Raw genomic sequence first — 26,111 nt, forward strand, 5'->3', positions numbered from 1 at the left:
AAAAAAAAAAAAACCAAGGAGAGACGTGCTGTCTCCATGGCTAGACTGCAACCTAAGGAATGTGATAATTAAGAGTTCCCAGCAAATGGGATGAAGCTGTTAAAGGCTGAAAGAAAAGATGAGCACAGGCCTTTTGTAGTAAATAGAACACTTAGACTTTGTACCTTGAGATAAGATTTTTTGAGTTCCTTAGTAATGCTAATATTTAACTGCATATTGCTGCTTGTTGTCACATAGGTTGTGTGTTGCTGCTTGCTGTCATGTAGACTGGGGTATATAGAAAGCCCTTTGTAAACAATAAAGTTGTCTGATGAGCCTCTACTCGCAGAACCCCTGATGACATCTCTCTCTCTCTCTCTCTCTCTCTCTCTCTCTCTCCTTTTTCTCTTTCTTTCATTACCAATATCCTTCAGGTCCAAATCTCCAACATCTGGCGCCCAATGTGGGGCCTGAAGAAGTTAGTGAGCCTTCCAAATCACTATCGGGAACCATGGAAAAGACCTCATCGAGGGTCATGTGACGCCCAAAGCAGTGTGACTTGATTCTTCTTTTAGGTAAGTAACATTTTCCCTGAAATTATCAGGGTAATGGGTAATCAAACGGGATGTGTAGAAGCATATTCACAAGTGTTAAAAACTTTATTGAAAGTTAATGAGGTGCCTGTAAAAAATTATGAATTACTAGAATTGTTTGCTTTAATACAAAAGCATAGTTGATGAGTCAATTGTAAACTGTATGTTTGTATTGGTGTGTTTTAATTGTTTTGTGTTTGTCTGTTTGTTCAATGTCAGTGTATATTTTGATACCTCTGGATGGTGATATAAATTAATAAATAAAATTTTCTAAAAGAGCTCTATTCAAATGGGCAAAAATTAAATAAGCACTTATATTAATACATAAGTTTAAATGTTAATAAGATTTCTACAATGATAAGAATTGTAAATCTTGATTAACAAAATTACTATAAGTCTTTTCATAAAAGTTGTTGTTGACTAGATTGAAATGAATAGTTTATTTTTCTTCACAGGATAAAATGAAGGATTTAAAACTTAAATGAATATTAAAGAAGGTTAAAATTTTGTGGGAATGCTGGCTGAAATTTAATAAGGTTTTAGTAAAAGGTGTGTTTTGTCCTAAAATAAGGTGGCTAATTTTCATAAACTCAAGGGACCTAAATGCATGTGGCAAGTTGTAGAAGGTATTGTGGTAACTTTAAGTAAGGGAGTGTGTTCTGTGAAGGTAAAATTTGTCTTAAAATAATATAATTATAGTCTATATGGTTATAAACAATTATAATAATTTTAATGAAGCATTGTTTAAATTAAGTTATTTAAATGGCTAATACCAAAAAGTCATTATTAAACAAAAACTGAATGGATAATAATCATAAAAGGTAATTTTATAACATGAAAACTTTTTGGCAGCCAGCCTTCCCTGCCAACTTGCTTCTAAAAGACTTTCTGGTATTGCATGTTACAGAGTATTTAAAGTGAAGAAAAGTTCATTTTTTTAATAAGCTTGTTTAGTATTGATGGTAGGTATGTATTAGAAGAAGTTTGCCTGGTAACTTATGTATGTGGGATGTATGGAATGTGTTTTTATTGTTAAGGAAACAGGAAATGATTTTGTCCTAAGATAAAATGATTGATTGCGGTCACCAGTCGGGCTGAAGTGTGGTTTGCTGGCCTGGCAGGGGAGCAGCCGCGGTAGGCCAAGCCGCTGCCCCCATAATAGGGTGGCTGGTCGGACTCACCGCCACCCCTGAAGGGAGCTCGGCATGGGCGCAGAGTGCCCTCGGGTCTCCCCTTCTCGGCAGCCATGCTTCCGCGGCCGCCCCTCCTCCCGGATGGCGCCACCCGATGCCTGTGGGGCAGCACCCTTCTTCTTCTTTCTCCCTGCGCAGGCGCAGGGCGGAAAATTCCAGTCTGCCCTTTTCCCCTCCCCCGACAGCAGCAACAGCCAGGTGTGGGCGGAAAAATCCAGCCCGCCCTTTTCCCCTCCCCCGACAGCAGCAACAGCCAGGCGTGGGCGGGAAACTCAAGTCTGCCCTCCACCCCAGCAACAGCAGCCACCAATCCCTAAACCCTGCCCCTTCCCCCAGCAACAGCGACAGCCAATCCCTAACCACCACCCCTCCCCCGTCCAGTACCGCCCACTGACCTTTCGCCGGCAACCAATCAGAACAGGGCATGGCTTACCAATCAGCCTTCCCCAGCCCCTATAAAACTGTTGCCTCTCCCTCAGTAAAGTGGACTTGCGTGTTTACCTTGTCTCCGCGGTAGTTCTTCTGCCGTGCGCCCTCCAGTCCTGAGAGCCCCCGACAAGGGCCTGGCCTCCCTTGTCCCCAGTTCATCGCCTGCTTCTCCGGGCGACCCCTTCGTCGCCGGCTTCGCCGGGCGACCCCTTCGTCGCCGGCTTCGCCGGGCGACCCTGTCAGCCGAACCGCGCAACCCCTTGTGAGACCGATCCCTCGTCTGCTGCCGGACCGACCCCTCGTCCCAAGTGGGACTGACCCCTCGTCCCAAGCGGGACCGACCCCTCGTCCAGAGCTGGACCGACCCCTCGTCCGCAGCCAGACCCCACCTCTACCGACCGAGCAAGCCGCCGCAGCTGGCGCCCAACGTGGGGCAAAGCAACCCCACCACAGCACAACGTGGGGCAAGGCAACCCCACCACAGCCCTACCCCCTCCTCTCTTCTCACCTTGGGACTTCTCTCATGCAACATTGCTGCTACCTGAGCCTTGGCTACCTCATACGGTCCACGGCGGTCTGGGAGAATCGCTGGATGGCTTTCTCCTTCCATGTCGGGGGCTTATACCGACCCGCTATGATTAAGAGGAGCCTTGGATTTCTCGGGAGCACGCGCTTGCACGTCTGAAGTAACCCTACCATAGCCCTACGCTCTCCTCTCTTCTCACCTCTATCTTTTCGCTCTGCATTGCTGCTCCTGAACCTTGGCGACCTCATACGATCCACAGCGGTCTGGGAGAATCGCTGGATGGCTTTCTCCTTCCATGTCGGGGGCTTATACCGACCCGCTATGATTAAAAGGCGCCAATAAAACTCTCAGGAGCGCGTGCCTGAGCACCTCCACCCCTGCCTTCACCTCTGCCTCCTCCCCTCCACGCTTGCTCCCCTTTGCCTTGCTCCACTGCTCGTCGTCCCACCCTCCCCTCGTCGGGGCCTTCTCTTGGCCCGCGACCACCGTCGGAGCCCCACCGGCTCCGACCCCTCGTCTCACCGCGCACCTCGGCTCCCATCGCCGCGCTCTCAAGGTAAGGGCCCCTTTTCTTATCGGCTCCAAAAGGCCATTAGCAATGGGTAACATCCTATCTGCTAAGCAAGCCCCACAAGTTCGGGCCCTCACCGGTCTCCTAGACACTCACCGGTGTAAGATCTCTTTCAAACAGCTTCAAGTATATTGGGACCTTCTTCTCCCCTTTAATCCGTGGCTTACCACGTGTCAGCTTTGGGACCCGGACACCTATACTCGCCTTATAGATAGGGTCACTTTTGCTGTGGAGCAGGAAGGTAAAAGATTCCCTCCTGGCATATTATAGGCAACATGAAGTCCAGAAGAAATCTTAAAGGGTATAATCTATGATATGCTATATAAACAAGGATTTAAAAGCAGCTATACCAAGAAACCGCTACCACCCCAGAAGATTGTAACCACGGCCCCCCATGCCGCCATCGCTCTCAAGCAGCTCCAGCCCTGCTAAACGGCCCGCAACCCGCTTTCCCCGGCCCGCGGCCTGCTTTCTAGCATCCAATAACGCTTCTGCTCTTGCCTCCCCATACTTCTGCGGAGCTTCCTCCTGTCTCGACCTCACTCCTCTTCTCAGCCATCCAAAGCGTCCTTTCTCGTCCCCCGCCCCCCTCCTTTTTTGCTTGAACTCCCATTGCGTTGCAGATTGGGCCGCCCCATGTCAGCCCGCCCCGTTAACATCGGCCTCTCTCACGCCCGTGGAGACTTTGACCTTCCTGTTGTCCTCGCCTACATCTCCACCACTCCTGACGCTGCCGCCACCACCACCGCTGGTGCCCTGACACGACTTGTCCTCACAGCTGCGATCCTCCAGACCATCACACAGTCTGCCTCTACCGCTCTTCACCGCCAAGAAGAGATCAACTACCTGTAACGCGCTGTCATTCGGGACTTTTAACAACAGATAGACCTTATAGCCACCGAGATCAACGAGAATTGGACATTGGCCACCCTTGCTTGCAACGGCAAGATACCGCCCCCCAAATTGTACATTTGTATCCCCGTCATACTCACCTCCCTCTTCAGCTCCGCTTCCCTCATTGCTTACTGCCTCTTGGGCCTCAGCTACTTGTTGCTGCTGCCATCCTGGCCCTTATTTGAAAAGAAGGGGGAAATGCAGTCACCAGTCGGGCTGAAGTGTGGTTTGCTGGCCTGGCAGGGGAGCAGCCGCGGTAGGCCAAGCCGCTGCCCCCATAATAGGGTGGCTGGTCGGACTCACCGCCACCCCTGAAGGGAGCTCGGCATGGGCGCAGAGTGCCCTCGGGTCTCCCCTTCTCGGCAGCCATGCTTCCGCGGCCGCCCCTCCTCCCGGATGGCGCCACCCGATGCCTGTGGGGCAGCACCCTTCTTCTTCTTTCTCCCTGCGCAGGCGCAGGGCGGAAAATTCCAGTCTGCCCTTTTCCCCTCCCCCGACAGCAGCAACAGCCAGGTGTGGGCGGAAAAATCCAGCCCGCCCTTTTCCCCTCCCCTGACAGCAGCAACAGCCAGGCGTGGGCGGGAAACTCAAGTCTGCCCTCCACCCCAGCAACAGCAGCCACCAATCCCTAAACCCTGCCCCTTCCCCCAGCAACAGCGACAGCCAATCCCTAACCACCACCCCTCCCCCGTCCAGTACCGCCCACTGACCTTTCGCCGGCAACCAATCAGAACAGGGCATGGCTTACCAATCAGCCTTCCCCAGCCCCTATAAAACTGTTGCCTCTCCCTCAGTAAAGTGGACTTGCGTGTTTACCTTGTCTCCGCGGTAGTTCTTCTGCCGTGCGCCCTCCAGTCCTGAGAGCCCCCGACAAGGGCCTGGCCTCCCTTGTCCCCAGTTCATCGCCTGCTTCTCCGGGCGACCCCTTCGTCGCCGGCTTCGCCGGGCGACCCCTTCGTCGCCGGCTTCGCCGGGCGACCCCGTCAGCCGAACCGCGCAACCCCTTGTGAGACCGATCCCTCGTCTGCTGCCGGACCGACCCCTCGTCCCAAGTGGGACTGACCCCTCGTCCCAAGCGGGACCGACCCCTCGTCCAGAGCTGGACCGACCCCTCGTCCGCAGCCAGACCCCACCTCTACCGACCGAGCAAGCTGCCGCAATTGATTATTGGAAAAAAGTAGAGTGTGGGACAAAACCTGAATGAATACTGAAAGTGTAGAAAGTTCGTGGAAAAGAAATTTTTATGATTAAAGTGGAGTAAGATTTGATGGGTCTGTCTATAAAGTTTTAAAAGGTTTAATATCAAATAGTATACTAATGCAAAGTTAAAATTATTTTTCCTTTTTCAGTCTCTCAAGTCATTAGTCTGTTTTAGTAAAAGTTTCCTGAATAATCAGTATAAAAAGAAAGTCTGTTTTATCAAAATAGCTTCTTGTGCTTTAACCTCATCATTTCCTCAGGGTTTGAAGAAGAAAGGGTCTTATCTCTCTTAAAGGAAAATAATCTTCAAACCTGCTTTCTCAAAATCAAATCCTAAAAAGTAGCTTTCTATTTCAAACTAGTTACAAAAAAAATTGTTCTTTTACCTTGAAAGAAAAATTAAGGTAATAAAATAGTTAAGTTCATTTATTATGTTGTAAGTTGAGAGTGTTTAAAAGTGTTAAAAATTAACAAGATTTTTTAACCCCCTGTTAATTAAAGTTGTATGAGTAAAAGTTTCAAATGAGTACTTAAGAGTGTATAAATTTACCAATATTTCAGCATAATATTAAAGGGAAGTACAATGTGGTTAATTATGCTTTTAATTATTATAAAAAGGTATGTGTCACAGAAACAGCCTCTTATCATAAATTAAAATAATAACACTGTAGTATACAGCAGTCCCAAATATTGCTAGTTTGTTGCAAAAAATTAATATCCAACTATGTCACTATCAGTTTATTTTAAAATGTGCTAAGACTTTCTTTAGTATTTCCTTAGGCAAGTCAAGCCAGCCTGCATTCTCCTACCTGTAGAAAAGTCGATAATGGACTTTTGCAGTGCTTCCCCAAGGCTGTGTGCATAGCCCAACCATCTGTCCTGGCATGGTGATAATAATCTAGCTGCACAGAAAAAAAATTGGTGGCTGAAACTCTACTGATGACATTATATTGACCAGTAATCCTTTTTTCAGAATGAAAAGAAACATCAGAGACAATAGTATGTTATCTTAAGAGCCTGAACTAGGCAAATAATTGTGACAGGCTGCAAAGTCCCTACTGCTTTATCAAATTCCTAAATGTGGTTTGATTGGGTGGGATAAAACTATGCCCTCTGCTGGAATTGATAAATATAATGTTTTCTCATGTTAATGTAATTTGTAATATTGTTGAAATACTGAAAATCTTTCATCTCTCACTTAACTCAAATATTCAAACAATTGTATGTATTAATTGGGAAAAGTCCTTCATAGAAGTAGGAAAACCTCCAGCAAGCTGCTTTAAATAATAATAAAAGGAAGGTAAATTGTGGACATTAACTTAAGTCTATAAATTGGCTGTAGCAAGCACCAATATTGGCTTTTGGTAGAGTTTGTGGCAAAGGCAAAATTCTAAACAAGTACCCCTTGAGTTTTAATCACAATTCTGAAAAAAGGCTAAAAGCAAAATATGAAAAAGCAATTGTGTGCAGCATGGGAGGCCCTGCTAAAAGCAAAAGACTTAACTCAATAGTGTCTGGTCACTCTAGAATGCCATCCCTATCCAGGGGTGGATTGCAAATACAAAAACAAGACAAATGATGGACTGTTATAAATCACCCTCAGATCTATGAAAAAACATCCAGGATACCTGTTAGTAGCAACAGGAGACTGTCATGTCCCTGCCCACTCCACTAACATTCCTTTTAGGACTGTTGATGCAGATGCCTTTGTGAAGATCCAGGATCTACCACTGAAACCTGAGAAAAGGCAGAGTGGCTCCACCAGAAATGTGAACATCATGAGTTCCAAACCCTGTGGTGCCTAGCCCAGAAGTTCCAGTTGCCTGTTATTAGCCAGCTGCCTGTTACTCACCAACAGCTCAAACACATTCCTCATAAGTTCCTTCATGCATACTCCAATGACTGTGACATCAGATCCCTCCTGCTCTTGAGAAGACTGAGCCCTCAGGTGCATGATTCATACCCTCTGGGGAGTAATACAAGAAAAAGACACCCAAGCTGTATTCATTACTTTACTAAAACAAAAAGGGGGAAATGTGGAAATATTGCCAGAGATTAAAATACTTCACTGAAACCTTTGGCAATTGCTGCCATACATCACATTAACTTTACAAATCCTGGAACTGTGAACTTGCAGCTTGTGTCTGCCTATGGACTTTGGGCCTGTGTGCTCTCTCTTTATGCTATTGTGGCTGGAACTGTTAACATTACAAAGGAAAATGGACACCGGCCCCTTGGACTAATGACACTCATAGTCATAACCTACAAAAGAATTTGTGGAAATCATTTTTTGAAATTGCCCCTACTTATGAATGGTTGGGAAATATAAATAAGATAGGACAGTATTTGACGCTTGATCAAACATACCATTTTAAAGCCTGTTTTAGAGATACATTTGTTTTCATAACTGGTAAGATAACTATTAAGAGTGTCTCATTGTTTTATGAAAATGGTGCATTGTATATATGTCTATCAGAAAGTGTGTTGCAGGATGAAGAAATGATAGTGATGGCCAGAAGAAGAAAATGCATCTGGATACCAGTGAGAATGATGCAGATTTGGCAGTCTTCTTCTGAAAGTCAATTATTGCTACATAAGAATTCTTGAAATGAACTAAATGCTTTATTGGGCTGCTTTTTATAAGCATTTTGGGACTAATTGGAATCATTACAGCTGCTGCTACTGCTGTGGTAGCTTTACATGGAAGTACAAATACAACAATATGTACATGATTGGCATAAAAATGATAGTGATTTGTGGCATAGCCAAGAGCACATTGGTGAACAGTTACATTTAGAATCAACTGTTTTGCATATTGGAGATCAATTGTATAATTTAATCTTTGTAAGGGGATTGAAATGTAATTGGAACAAAAGCAACTTTTGTATTACTCCTCTTGCCTATAATTCATCCAAAATAGAATGGAGAAAAAGTATGAATCATTTGGTAGGCCCTAAAAGTAATATCTCTCTGGAAATAATTGAATTACAAAGGACAATATTAGAAATGTCTCAAAATCAAATGCATGTAGCCAATGATAAGGATATTTTCTCAGATATGATTTCACATATTACAAAATTTAACCCAGTTAATTGGTGGAAATCACAACATTTCCTGTCGGCTTTAGGAATAGAGCTAATCATATTTGTTTTGTTCCTCATCATTCTTGCCTGTGCTGGACAGTGCTTTCAAAGAAAATTGCAACGCATGACAGCCATGGGACATGTGAATAATCTGGTGCTAGCAAAAGCACTTCAATAATTTCCCCAAGTTGAAGAGCTTGGCCAGTAGTCAATGATGGGTAAGACTCTCAAAAGGAGGGCAACCTAAGACAGTCATGGTCACCTCAATCGACTAAAACAAAAAGGGGGAGATGTTGGAAACTGAGGCACAGTGGCTTCACAAGGAGAGACGTGCTGTCTCCATGGCTACACTTGCAACCTAAGAAATGTGATAATTAAGAATTCCTGGCAAATGGGATGAAGCTGTTAAAGGCTGAAAGAAAAGATGAGCACAGGCCTTTTGTAGTAAATAGAATACTTAGACTTTGTACCTTGAGATAAGATTTTTTAAGTTCCTTAGTAATGCTAATAGTTAACTGCATATTGCTGCTTGTTGTAACATAGGCTGCTATGTGTTGCTGCTTTCTGTCATGTAGACGGGGGTATATAAAGAGCTCCTTGCAAACAATAAAGTTGCCTGATGAGTCTCTACTCACAGACCCCCTGATTCCAGCTCTCTCGTTCTTTCTTTTTCTTCCTTTCTTTTTCTTTCTTTCACTCTCCTTTTTCTCTTTCTTTCATTCCCGATACCCTTTGGTTTCAAATCTCCAACAATCTGAGGTGGAAATTAAGAAAAAAATTTCATTTACAATAGGAACTAAAATAATGAAATACCAAGGAATAAATTTAACTAAGTATGTAAATTACCTGTACATAAAACTAAAGAACACTGTTAAAAGAAATCAAAGAAGATCTAAATAAAATGAAGAATAATCCCTGTTCATGTATGGGAAGACTAAGTTCCAATAAGATGTCTCTCCTACCTAAACTAATTTTCCAAATTTAACCCAATGCCAAAAAATATTACCATGGCAATTTTTACTGAATTGGAAAAGCTAATTATGAAATTTATTTGGAAGGGCAAGGGGCCCCAAATAGCCAAAGATATATTGAAAAAGAAAAAGGTAATTGGAGGAATCACACTACCTGACTTATAATGTACTACACAGACAAGTAGTTAGAACTGCACGGTATTGGCACAAGGATAGACATACTGACAAATGGAATTGAATTGAGAGTTTTGATATAGAGCCTTGCCTATACAATAAATTGATATTTGATAAGGCCACCAAGCCCATCCAATCAGGAGAAAATGGATACTTCAACAAACAGTGCTTGGAGAACAGGATATCCATATCCAAAAGGATAAGAGAGCAACACCATCTCACTATTTATACAAAATTAATTTAAGATAGATCAAATATCCAAATGAAAGAATCAAGACCAAAATATTTTGAATGATAATATAGGGAAGGATCTATAGGATCCTTCATTAGGATATGGTTTCATGAACTTTATACCCAAATCACAAGCAACAATAGAAAAAATAGACAAATGGGACCTCTTCAAAATTAAAAACTTTTGTACCTCAAAGGATTTTTTCAAGAAAGTAAAAAGACAGCCTACTCAATGGGAGAAAATATCTGGTAACCATATACCTAACAGGGGTCTAATGCCTAGCATATAAAAAGACATCCTACCCCTCAAAAATAAAAAGACAAACAACCCATTCCAAATTTGGAAAATGATTTAATAGATAATTCTCCTAAGAAGAAATACAAATGGCTACAAAGCAGATGAAAAGATGCTCAACATCACTTGCTATTAGAAAAATGCAAATAAAACCTACAATGAGATATCATCTTACACCCATTAGACTGGGGGTTATTTTTTTTAAAAATCAGAGAACTATAAATGTTGGAGAGGATGTGGAAGAATGAGAACACTTATCCACTGCTGGTGGGAATGTAGAATGGTGCAGACACTGTGGAGGACATTTTGTTGGTTCCTCAGGAAGCTAGCTATAGAAGTGTCATATTATCCAGCAATTCCACTGCTGGGTATATACCCAGAAGAATTGAAAGCAAGGGCATGAACAGATATATTCATACCAATGTTCTTAGTGTTGTGGAAGCAGAGAGACTCACTGATTGCATATTGAAGGCCAGGACTCAGGAATATTCTTGACAAGTAAAAATTTATTATGACCAGCTGGACCCAGGGACTCCTACCCAAAAAGTCAAGCCCTGAATAGGATTTCTGTGGCCCTTTAATAGAGAAGATGTGGGAGTTAATACTGCTTTTATAAAAAAAAAGACTTTTCTTTGTTAGTTTCTTAGAGTTTTAAGTGTTTGTCTGAGTACCACATAGGTTTTGAATTAAAATATCACCCACATTCCAAGTAAGATTGCGTTAACACATCACCTACCTTCCAGGTAATCTTGAATGAACATATCACCCACATTCCATCTGGATGTAACTTTGAATACATATTTTGTTTATATCCTTTCTGAATATTTAAAGCCTCTAGGGCCTGTATTATTTAATTGTTTTTCGAGAAACTAGGCACATTTGAATACAGAATTAGGTAATGTTGAATTCATGCACAGACTATATTAAAAGCAGCATTATCCACTATTTCCAAACATTGGAAACAAACCAAATGATAACAGATGAATGGTTAAGCAAATTGTGGTATATACAATACAATGTAATATTACTCAGCCATAAGAAGGAATGCAGTATTAACACATGGGTAATATGGATGAATCTTGAAGATCTTATGTTGATTAAAGGAAGCCATGTTCTGAAGGACAAATATTACAAAACCTCATGGATATGATTTAAGCATATTTAGCAGATTCACAGAGCTAGAGTCTGGGATATAGGTTTACAGGCAATGGAAAGTGTGTAGAGGTTTGTGAACCAATGCCCATATGGGCAAAATCTATAAGAAGTTATAAAAGTGTAGATGTATAGATGTGCAGAGGATGGGTTTGACAGTGGTTCTGTGATGCTATTGGTTGGGGTGTTGCTGGTCTGTTTGGGGATTAGGGAGTATAGGTGGGTTGGAATGTCCATGGAACTTTGGGAAGTGTCAGTGGAGGGAGCAGGTGAACTCATAAGTTTTTTGGGTATTTGGTTGAAACTAAAACATTGTGAATGTTTTTTTGGCAAAGATGACAGGGGAGGGTTACTGGTTTAGGGTGTTGGATGTGGGAGGTATGTGGGACAGGGTGCACCTGGGGAAGTCTTTTAGGGAGAGTATAAATGGTCATATTGTCATAGTGTGTTGTATCAGTGGGGGGAGACCCACACATCAAGCAGGAAGGTGTTGGACTCCCATCCTGGGGATTCCTGTTGTTATCTCAAGTAGAGGGGTAGGCATCTCTTGAGAACATAAGCAGTGCCTTATAGGGGAGGACAGGCCAGTATGTTTATTCAAAGCCCTGTGTCATTGCTAGTAACTATGAATCTTGTTATTCTAGAAATGAAGCTTGGTTGTTGATCTGGGTCCCAAGGGGAGGTGGAGGGAGGAATAGAATAGATAGAACATGAGGCATTTTTGGCATGATGGAATTGTTCTCCATGATCTTGCAATGACGGATACAGACCTTGTTAAATTTCATCAAAACATAAAAATGTATGGTGCAAAATGCAAACCATAATGTACCTCATTGACCATGGTTAGTAGCAATGAGAACTACAAGTGTTGGAGAGGATGTGCAGAGATAGGAACACTTATTCACAGTTGGTGGGGAATACAGAATGGTACAACCACTGTGGAGGAGGACTGTTTGGCAGTCCCAAGAGAAGCTGAATATAGACTTGTCATGTGACCCTGCAATACCACTACTGGGTATATACCCAGAAGAACGGAGAGCAGTGTCACAAATAGACATCTGCACACTGATGTTCATTGTGGTGTTATTCATTATTGCCAAAAGTTGGAAATAATCCAGGTGTCCATCCATTGAAGAATGGATAAACAAACTGTGGTTTATTCACATGATGGAATATTATGCAGTGTTAAGAAGAAATGAAATCATAAAGTATATGACAACATGGATAAAACCTGAGGTCATTATGTTGAGTGAAGTAAGCCAAATACACAAGGACAAATACTGTATGATTATGTTAATATGAACCAAATGCATTGTGTAACATATTGTGTGATTCAAAAAATATTTTTATACATGTCCAGTACATTTAATTGAGAAATGTATATTTTTATTCAACTGTTTTTTCTTTTTCTTTGTAAATTGTATATATTTTAATTATTAAATATATACAATTAAGAAACATAAAATGCAAATAAATAAAAAATTTAGAAAAAATGTAACAAATGCACTATCCATATGTAAAAAGTTATTAATAGGAGAAAGGGGGAAATGGGGAGGATGTTGTGGATATTGGATTCCCTATATTTTGTACATGATTTTCTGCAACCTAAAGCTTCTTTGAAGACAAAATGAAAAAATGAGACACTGGGGAAATAAATGGAAGAAAATATCACTATACATGCAAGACACTAGATCCTACAATGATGAAAGACTATAAGAAATTATTTTAATTTTATATATTTTGTTTTTTTAGAATTCAAATTTTTAAAAAATTTGTGTTTTTTTAAACTATCATTATTATTTCAAGTTTCTTATTATTTGCATTTAGTTATTTTGCTGGCTTCATTTCTGAAGATGTTTTGGATCACAGAATGGTTACACCTGTGACAGGAGAGGTTAATTGGCATGGGATGTCAATGATAGGGGCTGCATGGGAAGAGGTTCATGGGGGACATACTTATAAGTCACATGAATGTGTTGAACTGTTCATGGGGCACTGTAAGGGTGGGTAGAGACTCACACAATAATTGAAAGAATATTGAATTCCATTCCTGGAGAGTTCTGCCATATTTTCTAATGGGACAGCAAGAAACTCCTGTAACAGTTTGATGTGATTTATTGATTTCAAAAATAGACATTGGATTATGTTTGTAAACTGGCCTGTCTGAGGTTTCACTTTTACTTGATTAAATTATGATTAGGGCTTTGATTGGGCCATGTCAGTAGAATGTGGGTGGGGACTCACAGAGAAAAGAAATGGCAAAAGGACAGAGTTGTGAGTTTTGAGCTGGAGCCTGTGAAGTGAACACATAGGAATAGAACACAGGAATACAGATGACTCCTTTGACATGGCAGAATTCCTTGGGAGAGAGACAGAGCTGTTTGCCCAATAAACTATGCCTGGCCTTGTGGAGGGAGCACAGCAGCTGAGTCCAGAGAGAAATAGAGGCCCAGGAAGAAAGGAACCAAAAAAACCTGAACTCTTGGCAGACATTGGCGTATGTCTTACTCCAACATGTGGCAAAAGACTTTAGTAAGGGAAGTAACATGCTTTATGGCCAAGTAACTGTAAGCTTCTACCCCAAATAAATACCATTTATAAAAGCCTAAATATTTCTGGTATTTTACACCAGCATCCCTTTGGCTGACTAATACATGCCCCAAGTACAGGGACAGTGACTAGTGAAGGAGGATGGACTAAAGATAGGCCCTTGATATTGATGACTGTGCTTATGAATTTTTACTTTTGAAATAGAAACTTAGCCTAATGTTTTAGGGTGCCTCCTGAGAGTCTCTATGTTGCTCAAATGTGGTCTCTTTCTAAGCCAAGCTCAGCATATAAATGCATTACTTTCCAGCCAGCATTGGACACAAATCCTGAAGATAAGCTTCTCTGGCACTGAGGGGTTACTACCAAGCACCAACTAGCAAAGCAACTAGAAAAAAGACCTGGATAAAAATGGGGACAATGTAAAGACAAATGAGTTTATATGGCTAAGAGACTTTAAAGTGAGTGAGGAGGTCATTCCAGGGGTTACACTTACACACATTTCAGCAGGCTCTCATTGACTACTACAGTAAATGTTGCCTCAAATAGCTGGGCTCTTGAGGGCTCTGGAGACATTCAGACACTACAGGTAGGGCAGACACCTCAGCAGTTTGGCACCTTTTCAGTGGACCTTACTTTGAAATTTATGCTTCCCAGCATGACATAGTTGAACTCAATTGTGGTTTCCCTATGCATGGCTCTTCTGTCCCTTCTATTTGAACCTAGTTAGTACTAGAGTTGGTAGGTATATGTCCAAGAGACTTAAATCTTTGGACTGACCATATACCAGCTGGGCCCTGAATGTCAACAGAATTGCAACACCTACTCTACATTTCATTGGACCCACCCAGGACAACTAACAAGGAGATGATGATGGACAATGACCATCCCAAGGAACAGAGATTCTGCAATTGCAAGCAAGATAATCCCATCCATCTGCCCCATGGGATCTAAGTCCCCTCTCAATTAGAGGTGTAGTGAGCATCTCCATTCCAGAATTCACACAATTAGGGGACAAATGATGGATTAGAGTAGACTTCCTGGTATTCTACAATAGACTTATGTTTCTAGCAATGGAAGAACTGGTGGAGGTGGTGGCCACTGAATGTTCTAAAGGGAGGGAGAGGGAAAAATAGGAATAATATGGGGGCATTTTTGGGACCAAGGAGTTGTCCTGAATGACATTTCAATGGCAGATGCAGGCTATTATATGTCTTACCAAAACTTACAAAATTGTCTGGGAGAGAGTGTAAACTACAATGTAAACTATAATCCATGCTTAGTAAAATGTTCTAACATGTGTTCATCAATTGTAACAAATATACCACACTAATGGAGGATGTTGCTAATGTGGGAAACTGTGGAACATTTAGGGGGTGGGGCATATGGGAATCACCTATATATTTTTAAAGATTTATTTTATTTATTTCTCTCTCCTCCTGCTCCCGCCCCTGTTGTCTGTTCTCTGTGTCCATTTTCTGTGCATTCTTCTTTGTCCACTTCTATTGTTGTCAGCGGCATGTGAATCTGTGTTTCTTTTTGTTGCATCATCTTGTGTCAGCTCTCAGTGTGTGTGGCACTATTCTTGGGCAGGCTACACTTTCTTTCACTCTGGGCGGCTCTCCTTACAGGGTGCACTCCTTGCATGTGGGGCTCCCCTATGTGGGGTGCACTCCTGCGTGGCATGGCATTCCTTGTGTGCATCAGCACTGCACATGGGCCAGCTCCACATGGGTCAAGGAGGCCCGGTGTTTGAACTGTGGACCTCCCATGTGGTAGATGGATGCCCTGTCCACTGAGCCAAGCCCACTTCCTTCTCCTATATTTTTATGTAACATTTATGCAATCTAAATATCTTTAAATATAATAAATATATATTATTAAAAATCACTGCATGCATATTCTTAACCTCAATCTTTTCTTTATCTTAATGCAATAGATGCCATTTAAACTGCTATTAGTAATGTCACCAATGATATCCTTACTGACAGATGAAGTGGTCATTTTTCAGGCCTCTCTTCTCATTGAATCTTTTGGACTACTGAAAACTCCCTGCAAAAATATTCTACATATTTAAGATTCATTCATTCAATTACTTAATTAAGAAATATGTATTGAAATTCTACTACAAAAAAGGCACTATGCTAGGCACTGATAAATCAATCATGAGGATAAACAGACATGGACTTTTGCCTTGTAAGGTTTACAGTCTAGTGAAGATAAATCTAATCAAAAGATCTAGAAAAAATGCAAATTCATATCCTTTAAAGGTGCCATGAGAAGAGATAACCTAAAGTCTTGGCACAGTTATTGAGAAAATCATGATATATCTGAGCATATGAAAAAAGGTTGGTGTACCTGGAGTGTGGTAAATGAAAGACAGTTGTGTGAGATGAAGCTGGAGAGGAAGACAAGTCTCAGACTATGTCGAGTCTGATAGAAATTATTAAAGGTTTTTTGCCTTTGTGCTAAGTATAATGGAAAAAAACATTTCAATATTTTCATTAGACTGGAGAATGTATTCACATTTCTAATTGCTTAAAATTTAAAGTGTCATATTTAAAAGTTTTTAATAAATCACTCCGGCTACAATGTGGAGAATAATTTTAGTTTATAAGAATAATTAGAGGATAGAAGAATGGATGTGCCTATATTTGTTTTATGTTTTATTTTATTTTTTTAAAGATTTATTTATTTATTTAATCCCCCCTGCTCCCCCGGTTGTCTGTTCTCGGTGTCTATTTGCTGCATCTTGTTTCTTTGTCTGCTTCTGTTGTCATCAGTGGCATGGGAAGTGTGGGTGGCGCCATTCCTGGGCAGGCTGCACTTTCTTTCATGCTGGGTGGTTTTCCTTACAGGGCGCACTCCTTGTGTGTGGGGCTCCCCTACACGGGGGACACCCCTGCATGGCAGGGCACTCCTTGCACGCATCAGCACTGCGCATGGGCCAGCTCCACATGGGTCAAGGAGACCTGGGGTTTGAACCACGGACCTCCCATGTGGTAGATGGACACCCTAACCACTGGGCAAAGTCCGTTTCCCAACTATATGTGTTTTAAATATCTAATCAGAAAATTCGTTATTTAATGACATGTGTAATAAGTGCTATGAAACAGAAATATGAGCTGTAAAGGGAGAGAACAATAAGAGAACACTTAAGGTGAGATGTGACGGTTCAAGAACGTGGAAAAAAGGCATTAAAGAAAGAAGGAACAAAATGAGAAAAGAATCTGAGGTAAGTTGTAATATAGTAAATTTGAGAAACTGAAAGATGTGGCAGTTTGGAAAAAATGGGGAAAGAGAATCTTCAGTTGGGGTGAATCTATATTAGTGAAGGGACAGAAAATATAATACCTTACAAAGCAAAGGCATGCATTTTTTATTACATTTCTAGGGTAGGTACAGGAAATTATTCTTCTCTTATCTATGAGGTTATAAAAAACAATGACATACATGATAAGATGATCTTTTTAAAAGTTCACTCTTAACTGCTACATGGTGAATCATGGGAACTGAGACATGGCAAGGTAGAAAGCTACTCAATTATTCCATGAAAGAGGTGATAGTTGCTTGAACCAAAAAAGCAGCTGTAGGATGAATATTAATGGAAAGATTTTACAGATATTTAAGAAGTAAAAGTTGTTAGAGGTTACTCCCTTACAAGGTTTATAATGATTAACTGATCACAAGGTTTACAATGGTTAACAAAAAGTGACTTGCAGTCCCGTGATATAAAACAGTTCCCCAAACAAAGCCTACATGTCCAGATACAGTTCATTTCCTCATGAGAATAGATTAAGGAGCCACATAACACCACCAACCCCTCCCGCATCTCTAGAATTCACTACCCCTAGCCCACCACCCCCTAGCTATCCTTATTGGCCCTTGGGTCTTACCCAAACCCAAACCCACTTCCACTAACTAAGCATATTTCTGTCTATAGATGTACTGTATAAATTCATGACTGCCTCTGCCAGAGGCAGGCTGAAGTATCTCTTCAGACTCACAACATGCTGGTGGGGAGTGTTGAAGTCTAATCTTCAGACTCCCTCCAATGGGAGAGCTTCCCAATAAACTTTCTGCCTGCAATTATGTCAGTCTCTATGTCCCAGTGAGCACCATTTTTTTTCTCTAATAAAATGAATAAAACTGATATAGCCACCAGTGGTGTTAGTGGTGAAAGAAAGATGTCGAGGATAACTCTAGTGTTTCTTTCTCCCTTGGGTACTGTTAGACCACTCTCTGGTTACTTTTTTTCAGTATCTTCTATGGATTCCCTTTTCTATTATTTTCTCTTAAATATTGGTGTTCCCTGGGTTTTTGTCCTTGGTCCTTTTCTTTCTATATCTGATCTTGCCAGAATGATATCGTCACTTCCATGGATACACATGATTCCTATGTGTTGCTGACTCACATACTGCATTTGTGTAACAATTCTTCCTCAGCTGTAAGTGCATGCTTTCAATTGCTGTTTACAAATTTTTATATGGTTTTTCTTTAGTAATATGTCCCAAAAATTTTTCTGCAAAACTTAATTTCCTTTTATTCACACCTAAAGAAATATATCAATTTCCCTAAGAGATGTCTCCCTTTTCCTCACCGTGCATCCCCATATGCCATCCAACAAGTCATAAACTCCTATGAGTCTCACTCAGAACAATTTCTAGAATATGTCCTTTTTGCAGTTGACATTTTCAGTGTGGTATTTCCACTGGTAATTCCCTACATTTATGCATTGTCACCTCTCATCCAAGCTATGAAAATGGCCTTCTACTTATTTTTCTTGTATTTACTCTTGTCTATCACATCAATCCATTCCCTCTACTAATTACAGTGGTATTTCTAAGACACATATGTAACCATATTACTTCCTTGCTTAAAAATTCCAATGGTTCAGTATTTTCCTTTTCTCCTTAGCACTAGACTTAGAACCTTGTTTCTCAAAATATAGTTCATGGACCAGCAGCAATGTCATCACCTGAAAGCTTATTGGAAATACATAACAGACCCCTTCCTAGTCTACTGAACCCAAATCTACATTTAAACAAGATCCTCAGATAGCTATGCACATTAAAATTTGGGTAACACTTTAGGGAAGGGCAAGATGGTGGCCAAGTAAGGAGCTACATGAGTCTGTTCATCCTACAGTATAATTAGTAATCAGCCAGAACTATCTAAATCACCTGTTTGGGGAATCAGGAGACTGATGATTTGCAGTGAAAATTCCTGAGTAGAGAACTCCATGCTGCAGAGGCTAGTGACCATCCCCTGCTGGTAGTATAAGCAGCCTCTAGAGCTATCCCCTGTCTGGAGATGGATGCTCCATTTCCCCCAAAAAAGAGGGAGGAAAAGCCAATCAGGCACTTATTTCAGCTACTGATTAGCAAATTCAGCTGGCTAAGTATCCAACCCTAAGAACAGCTAAAGTTTGAACCTGTCCAAGTTGGAAAAAATCCTGGTAGCCTCCATTTTAACTCTGCCCCTGGCATGAGGGGGAGTGGTGCTGATTGAAAATCACAGTGATGGCTTCCTTCCACTTAGGTCAAATTGCAACCCTAGCCTAGGCTCCAGCCCCACCTCCAGTATGGGAGAAGCTGGGGGGACATACACCAGCTTCTCCAGGCAACTGCAGGTGCTTTTGGCCCATGTGGAGTAGACTGGTGGGCAAAATTATGCCTATATCTCTGCTCCCAGTAGGATAGGAAGGGAGCAGTGTTTCCTCAACCTCTCTGAGCAAGTGAACATGATTTTGGCACACATGGAATAGTGTTGGACACTCCTGTGGATCCAACCCCACCCACGACAGTTCAGAAGGAACAGTAATCCCTCAGCCTCTCAGGACAACTACAGAACTTATTTGCCCACATGAACTAGATTATTTGACACATCTCTGGCTCAATCCCCACCCTGGACAGGGCAGGAGGTTTAGGGCACCCTCAAATTCTGTGGGCAATTGCAGGTGGTTTTGGTCCACACAGACTAGAGTTTGGGCACCCCAGTTTTTCCCTCCCCACCCAAGAGAGGGCAGAAGGGACAGTGCTCTCTCAGCCTCCCCAGGCAAATGCAGCTGACTTCAGCCCACATGGACTAAACTGTTGGATATGTTTGCACTTCAATTCCTGCCCCTGACAGAGCAGGAGGGATAGTGCTCCCTCACCCTCTCTGGGCAACTGCAGGTTATTTTGGCCTACATGGAATAGATTTCTGGGCACACCATCTCTGGTAAGGAGGAAGTGGGGGCAGTGCTTCATCAGTCTACCTGGGCAACTGCAGTCAGTTCTGACTCACAGAACTTAATATGCAGCTCATCTTTGCAGCTCCATCATTTCCCCAGGAAGGAGTGGAAGGGGTGTGAAGCTTAATCAGTCTCTCCATGGATGTATAGACTGTCTTCCCTGCATGACTTGAATTACTACACATGATTGTGTCTCCATCTCTACACCTGGCAGAGGAGAAAGCTGGGGAAAGCTTGATCAATTCCTGGGGCAACACAGGCAGCTTCAGTCTCCACAGCTTACAGTAACAACTGCATACATGACTCTTAGTCTGCACCCAACAAGGAAGAATGGGCAATTAACATATGAAAAAGAGATGAAAAAAATTAAAATTGCCTAAAACGAGCTACTAAAAAGTTCCAAATTAATTTCAACTATGTAGAAAGTCCTAGACTAAAGAGAGTTAAGGGGTCAAGATTAAATATAAATAGTAAATCAGATGATAGGACACCAAAAAAATTTTCAATCCATACCAAGAAACAGGAAGATATGTCCCAGGCAAAGGAACAAACTATGCCTCCAGATGACATAAAGGAATTGAGACAACTAATCATAGATGCACAAGCAAATCTCCTTAATAAATTCAATGATGGCTAAAGTGATGAAGGATATCACCACACTGGGTGAGCATAAAGAACTGGAAGGCATTCATAGGAAAATAGCAGCTCTTGTGAGAAGGAAAGTCACAATAAAATTAAAATTGCACTGGAGGGCAGATTTGTAGAGACAGAAGAAAGGATCAGTGAGTTTGACAACAGGACTTCAAGGAAACATAAAAAAGAACAGAAAAAGAAAAGAATGGAAGAAATTGAACTGGGCCATGGGAAATAAATGATGGCAAGAGATATGCAAGCATACATGTCATGGGTGTCCCAGAAGGAGAAGAGAAGGGAAAAGGGGCAGAAGGAGTATTTGGGGAAATAATGGTAGATTTCTAACCCTATTGAAGGACATAGATATCAGTGTCCAAGAAACATAATGCAGTAAAAAACAAACAAACAAACAAAAAATGCTGAAGTACCTATAGGTGTACTGGATGAAATAGACTTTAAAAGCAAAGTTGTTACTAGAAACAAGGAAGGACATTATATATTAATAAAAGGGGCAATTCACAAGGTGGAAATAACAATCATAAATGTATGTGCACCTAACCAGTGTGCCACAAAGTATGTGAGGCAAACACTGGCAAAAGTCAAGAAGTAGATGTCTCTACAGTATTAGGTGGAGGATTCAAAACACCAATTTTTTCATTCAATAGATCATCTGGTCAGAGGATCAATATAGGAACAAAGGGTTGAAAATTATGATAAATGAACAAAACCTAATAGACATATACAGTACATTGCACCCCCAAAAAGCAGGACTTAAATTCTTCTCAAGTGCTTACTGATATTTCTCCAGGATAGACTATATTGGGTCACAATGCAGATCTCAATAAATCTAAAAATACCAAAGTTATGCAAAGTACTTTCTCAGATGATAATAGAATAAAGTTGGAAATCAACAACATGAGAAAAAGAGAATATTCACAATATTTGGAAATTAAACAGCACAAGTAATCAGTGTGTCAAAGAAGAAATTGCAAGATAAATGAAAATGAGAACACAGCATGTGAGAAACTATGGGATGCAGTGGAAGCAGTGCTGAAATGGAAATTTGTAGCCCTTAATTCATGTAGTAAGAAAGAACAACTTCATTACTCCAAAAAGAAAATGAAAATCTTCTGAAAATTTTTGTGGTGATGAATGCACAACATTGTCTTATACAAAAGTCATTGATTATTCACTTTGGATAGAGTATATGATATGTGAATATATCTCAATAAAACTGCTTTAAAAAATAAATGAGTAAATTAATAAATAAGCAAGAATAGCCATAAAGAGAAGCTATGTACAACAGGGAAGGCATAGAGAGATTAAGAGATGATAATTTATTTATTTGTGTATTACACATCCAAACGGGGTTTTGATACAAAATACCAGAAATTGGTTGTTTTTATAAATGGTAATTATTTGGGGTAGGGGCTTACAAATACCAGGCCATAAGCAAAAGTTACTTCCCTCATCAAAATCTATTTTCACATGTAGGAGCAAGATGACTGCTGATGTCTATGAGGGTTCATGCTTCCTGGGTTTCTCCCTTCCAGGGTCTTGCTTCTCTCTGTGTTCAGCATTCCTCTCTTCTTAGGGCTTGCTTCTTCCCGGGCTCATGGTTCTTCTCTTCCTGGGCTTGCTTCTCTTTCCTCTGTGTGCTTACTTCCTGGGGTTTCAGATTAAGGCTTCAGCATCAAACTCCAACATCAAAACTTCAACATCAAAAACTCTCATCTCTGTCCTTTGCCTTGCCTTTTATCTGTGAGTCCTCACCCACCAAGGGGTGTGGACTCAACACCCTAGTGATGTGGCCCATTCAAAGCCCAAATCATAACTTAAACATGCCCAGGTACAGACCAGATTACAAACATAATCCAATATCTATTTTTGGAATCCATAAACATATTAAATTGTGACACTCCACATTCAGAATTCCAAAAAGACATTACAATAATTGAAAAAACTTTAAATCAGTACTAATGCAAGTACTAAATCATATCACAATCAATTATAAAAAAAATACAGTTTGTCTTGGGGCAAAGTCCTGTCTGCTATAGACCTCTGAAACTTGCAAAAAAAATTTATCTGTTTCCATTACACAAATGGACAAAGTATAAGCATTTTCATTACAATAAGGAGAAATTAGCAGGGAAACATGAGTCACAGGTCTTATACAGTTCAATAAACCTGCAAGGCATCCTCCATTCAATTTGTCTGAGAGTTATTCTTTTTTTACTCCCACATATCCAACATAAAACCTTTTCCCTTCCACAGCAATGATCTTTTTACATATTCATACTATATTTACTGCAACTGATGTACAGATATTGAGACAATAGCTTTCAAACAAGGTAACATTTGTGTTTACATTGTGGTTTATAGTTTAGACTATACGATTTTCTAAATTTTTAGTTATCTTATGTTTCACATTATGATTTATATTTTAGCCTATAAGCCCTGAGAGTTATTCTTAAAAAGATGTTTTTCCCTTCTTGGTGCCTTGCAGGACTCCACCCTTTCCACAGGCTTGCCCAATGGCCATTTTCTTGGTTCCACCCTCATCAAGCATCTGGGTGTTGACCAGGCTCTACACATCAAAATCAAAGGGTATTGGAGTAATTGGCACACCTTACCCAACATCTGGGTTAGAGTCTTAACCTCTCTAGTACAGTGATGTGAAGATAACATTCCCCCTAATATTTGTCATACAGGCTCAACCTACTCAGAGATCACCTGACCTTCCATAACCTTTGGCATGCAGACACAACCCTCTCAGAGCAACCGGTTTTGACCACTTGGCCTTCCCTAATCTGTGGGGAACCCTCTAAAATGGGTGCAGTTCTGGCCATAATTGCTATAATCATTGGGGAATTTGCTCCAACCTCTCTGCACCCTGAGTTGGCAAAACTCTCCAAGAACATTGGGTGAGAACATCCACCCACTTCAATTGCTGGTGCAAATTCACCGTCTCTCTACACTCTGTACGCTAGGCCCAAGGTGATGTCTTAATTCCATATCTCAGCTTCCATAGTTTTCCTCTTAAAGCTCTTTCTCCTTCAATCTCTCCTTTCCACGTCCCTTTCAGTCTAAGCTGACAGTTTTGTTTTTTTTTTTATACAAAAACCTTGTTGGTTTATCGTGCAAGAACCAGGGATTGATGCCATCAGACAGTAAGACTTTCTACAAATCTTTTTGAGATAACTGCACCTTCAATCCTGATGTGCAAGTTCGAAGTTTAGCTTAGTCCTCCAATTGGGCACTTCCATCTGGGAACTTGATTTCCAGAGGCTTGGAATTTCCGGAATCAGTTTCTGTTTTCTTTGTGCCCAACAGTTCAGTACCCAGTGTAACTCCCTCATCTAGCATTTTACTATAAGTTGCAAGCAGAAGCCAAGTCATATTCTCCAGATTTACTTTGGAAATTTCTTCAGCTAAATGCCCAGCCTCATCCTTTTCAAATTCTGACTTCCATAAAACACCAGAAGTTAATCTTACTAAGTTCTCTGCCACTGTAAAACATGGATTGCCTTTCCTCCAGTTTACAATAATAGGTTTCATCATTTACTTCTAAAGAATCATAAAAATCTCTTTAGCATCCATATTGCTATCAGTCTCTTCAAAGTGATCTAGGCCTTTTCCATCAAGTATCTCACAATAACTCCAAAAAATACCCCTTACCCATTTGTAAAACCATTCCAGCATTTTGGCAATTGCAAAAGCACTTCTTCGCTCCCCAGTACCAAATTAGTCCACCAGAGGGGTGCTGATGCAAAATACCTGAAATTGGTTGGTTTTCATAAAGAGTATTTATTTGGGGTAAGAGCTTACAGAAACCAGACCATAAAGCATAATTTACTTCCCTCACCAAAGTCTATTTTCACATGTTAGAGCAAGATGACTGCTAAAGTCTGTGAGGGTTCAGGCTTCTGGGTTCCTCCCTTCTAGGGTCTTGCATCTTTCGGGGTTCAGGTTTTCTCTCTTCCCAGGGTTTGCTTCTTTCTGGGCTCAGAATTCTTCTCTTCCTGTTGTTTGCTTCTCTTTCCTCTGTATGCTTACTTCCTGGGGCTCCAGCTTAAGGATTCAGCATCAAATTCTAACATCAAAACTCCAATATCAAAAACCTTCAACTGTGTTTTAGAATCATAACCATATCAAACTGCTGCAATTTGTTTGTGTGGATTTTTGTGCATTATTATTATTGTTCAAATGATGAAAATGCTGTAACAATTGATGTAAAGACTGCACAATTATGTGATTATATCAAATCTTAGGATGGATTGTTTGCTTTATTACTATGGGCCAAGAAAACTGACTTATTAAAAAAAAAGATGCACTAGAATCAGCAACCTAACTACAGATCTGGAGGTGCTGGGTAAAGAAGAACAAACTATGACCAAAGCAAGCAGACAGAAGGAAATAACAATAGAAATAAATGAAATTGAGGGGGAGAAAAACCTGAGGGAACATTAAGAAAACCAAAGTTGGTGCTTCAAGAGATTAACAAATTGACAAGCCCTTAGCCTGACTGACAAATTTTAAAAAGACTATGTAAATAAAATTAGAAATGAAAATGGGAACTTTACTACTGATCCAACAGAAATAGAGAAGAAGAGCATACTAAGAACAATCGTACACCAAAAAACCAGACTATATAGATGAAATGGAAAAATTCTTAGGAACATATTACCAAACTACACTCACCCTAGAACAGGGGTTCTTACTTTTTTGTTCCATTGACCCCTTTGCCAGTCATGTGGAAACCACACTCTTTAATTACGCCACACTATACTGTGCATTATTTAATAAATATGTCACACTCACACCAACATGATCACACAAATGTAATATTATTTTGAATTTAGATTCAAGCTCACAGTCCCCTTGTTAAGAACCCCTGCCCTAGAAGAAATAGAAGACCTCAACAATCTAATTACAGACAAAGAGATTGAAATAGTCATCAAACAACTACTGAAGAAAATAAAAAGCATAAACTAGATGTTTCACAGTTGAATTTTACCAAACATTCAAGAAGATTTAATACCAATCTTCCTCAAACACTTCAAAAAAATTGAGCAGGAAAGAATCCTACCAAATTCATTCTCTGAAGTCAATATAACCTAATACCAAAGTCAGAAAAACATATTACAAGAAAAGAAATTTACAGACCCATTTTGCTAATGAATACAGATGCAAAAATTCTTCCACAAAATACTCACTAATCTAGTCCAACTGCATATTAAAAGAATAAGATCAAGTGAACAAGACAAGGATGCAACCTGTCACCATCATTGTAGTGTCAGAGGTTCTAGCTAGAGGAATCAGGCCAGAAAAAGAAATGAAAGGCAACCAATTTGGAAAGGAAGAAGTAAAAATTTCAATATTCATAGATGATATAATTCTATACC

General features: G+C 40.7%; 1 long non-coding RNA gene across 3 annotated transcripts in view; it reads right to left on the reverse strand.

Annotated features, from left to right (window-relative positions):
- Nucleotides 1-6,193: 6,193 nt before the first annotated feature.
- The window catches only part of LOC131277169 (uncharacterized), a 52,438-nt gene continuing 32,520 nt past the window's right edge, over nucleotides 6,194-26,111 (reverse strand). The window contains exons 3-5 of one of the 3 annotated variants that reach the window (XR_009184333.2): nucleotides 9,104-9,222; nucleotides 7,238-7,351; nucleotides 6,194-6,287 (exon numbers count right to left, since the gene is read on the reverse strand). This is a non-coding gene — a long non-coding RNA (uncharacterized lncRNA). Of the gene's footprint in view, nucleotides 6,288-7,082; nucleotides 7,352-9,103; nucleotides 9,223-26,111 lie in introns of those variants that run through there. The other 2 variants (XR_011647885.1, XR_009184332.2) reach the window with 2 other exon arrangements.

Source organism: Dasypus novemcinctus, chromosome X, assembly GCF_030445035.2.
Source record: "Dasypus novemcinctus isolate mDasNov1 chromosome X, mDasNov1.1.hap2, whole genome shotgun sequence".
Classification (NCBI taxonomy): domain Eukaryota; kingdom Metazoa; phylum Chordata; class Mammalia; order Cingulata; family Dasypodidae; genus Dasypus; species Dasypus novemcinctus.